Source organism: Dendroctonus ponderosae, unplaced genomic scaffold, assembly GCF_020466585.1.
Source record: "Dendroctonus ponderosae isolate FM_Combo_2020 unplaced genomic scaffold, Dpon_F_20191213v2 Dpon_F_20191213_9, whole genome shotgun sequence".
NCBI classification, from domain to species: Eukaryota; Metazoa; Arthropoda; class Insecta; order Coleoptera; family Curculionidae; genus Dendroctonus; species Dendroctonus ponderosae.
In genome coordinates, this window is record NW_026019116.1 from 6,238,699 (window position 1) to 6,240,968 (window position 2,270).

Below are 2,270 nucleotides of genomic sequence, written 5' to 3' on the forward strand. Positions count from 1 at the left end.
GGTTTCAACCAATTTTTGAAGTTCACTCAAAGTGAGTTTTGAAGCCACTCCTAGGCCGTTTTTTCAACAAATTATTGCGACCCAATCAGTTGAGAATTAAAAGCGACATTGGAGGACATAAATAGAGCAAGATTCACTCTACGCTGCCTCAAAGTTTGGTTTATTTTCACCTTTGGGCTGAATTTTGACAATTTTCCAAAATATGCCTTGCGAGGACTTTGGCGATTAAATTTGCCCTCCCTTTTTCAAAAATTCTTTCCGTCCAAACCAGTTGAGACTAAAACGCGCTGTTTGTGGTAGTAAATAGATCAAACTTCCTTCTATGCTTGCTCCAAGTTTGGTTGTCTTAGAGGTTTGGACTGAATTTTGACAACGACTCAAAGTGAAACTTCTACAATTAAAATTACCCGACGTGTTCCAAAAATTCTTTACAGCCAATCCAAACCAGTTTAGACTAAACGCAAAATTTAAATATCACAAGCTAAGACCAAAATCTCAGTTCTGTTGGCAACAAATTTCCTTAACGCCTTATTGCTAACTAGGACAATCATTGATGATCCTGTAAACTGCCTCACATCAATCAAAATCCCCTGTCTGAATCCGAATTGAATGAGTTTCATCCCCCCCGAATTTCCATGTAGGTACAAACATTCCCCCAGACAGGGCTGAATACTAAACACCCCATTTTTGGCATAATTAGACCTAATATTTTCAGTTTATGCAGGCACAAAGACGCATACGGGGGCGGCATTGTTAGACATCCGCACAGCTGCCCCAAATTCGTCACGAGTTCTGATACTTTCCGCTCAAGCCGAGAATAAACACGAAGCGGATTTGGTTACTTTGCCGGCTGTTTTACACCGTAAATTAGCCGGTTTTTGCCAATATTTTCACTAGCAGATTCAAAGGAATTAAAATGTAGCAAATGCACGCGGACTACAGTTAAGGGTATAATTGATTTCGTCCAAATAAAAGACGAACTCAAAGTGAATTAGCTTTCGAACCCCCGTATAAATACCTTGTTGGAAGTCCATTGTTGTTTTTTTTTGCGTATTCAAAAGCGATCAAGCACAGTCTAGTCGTGCGTATTGAAAGCCAATGGCTTAGTCGGCGCTTAGACTGGGCCCTTAAAAGACCATTGTTTCCCTTCGAAAATAAATTGGCCCATTTTTTAGGGTTGCCTGCGCTAAGAGGGTTAATTTTTTAATTTCGACCCTTAGGACCGGTGGGAACCAGGGATCGTTCATTGATGGATATACGCCGACTAATCATATAAAGGTCGATCGCATCCGCCTTGAGGACGTTGCCTTCCTATGGAGAAAATTCGGATATTTTCATTTCACTTTTCAGCGAATCGTAGGACAAAAGCTGTATAATTGAAAAGATTACATTATTGGAGCCGGTTTATCTTATCACTGATAATCCGCAGAAAACAATTATCGATAAATGTGAGCTGAAATAACGACAAGTGCTTTGTAGCGCTTAAGGAAATGCGGAAAAATATGCCGCCGCATTAGTCAGCGAAGAAAATACGGACTACCCAGGGAGCGAACTTTCTCATTAGAGTCCGCTGAAAAACAGCAAAAAAGTGGAAAAACAAGAGACGCGCTATTCGCCTCGGCTTTTAAATACAAAGTTACCGACCTTACCGACAAATTATCGCCCAGAAGAGCATAAACTTTTAGATTTATCCGGCAGTTAGAGTCGGGGATAAAATACGGTTCGCGGGCTTTAATTTCGTTTTGAGTGCGTGCCGTCTACCAAAACCAACTGACTGCACATCGATTTCACTCGAAAATGGTCAAGAATTTACTAAAATCTTTCCAACTTTGGAGAATGTAATTTTGAAACTGTTACTCAAACCACGCAACTATGCAATGTTTGCTAGTTTTTCAAAATTTCCTTAAAATTAATTTGGTTCCTTAATCATTCTGCAGGTTGCACATTCTTACAGCGGACTTTCTTCTATGAGTTTTTGAAATTTGAAACTTATTACTGCAGCACTTTGGAAGTTATGAGTCATTAGATATGAAGCTGCACTATTAAGACACTCACTGTGTTTTGGCAAAAATTTGAAATTTTCCCCAAACTTTATTCGTTCCCTGAATAATTTCGCACTTCACATGCTATTAAAGCGGGGTTTCACTTATGAGTGTGTGAAATTAGACACTTTAAACTGCAGGACTTTTCACGTTATGAGTTTTTAAGGACTCGCCTCCACTATTAAAACACTGGCCATGTTTCAGCAAAAATTTGAAATTTTCCCCAAA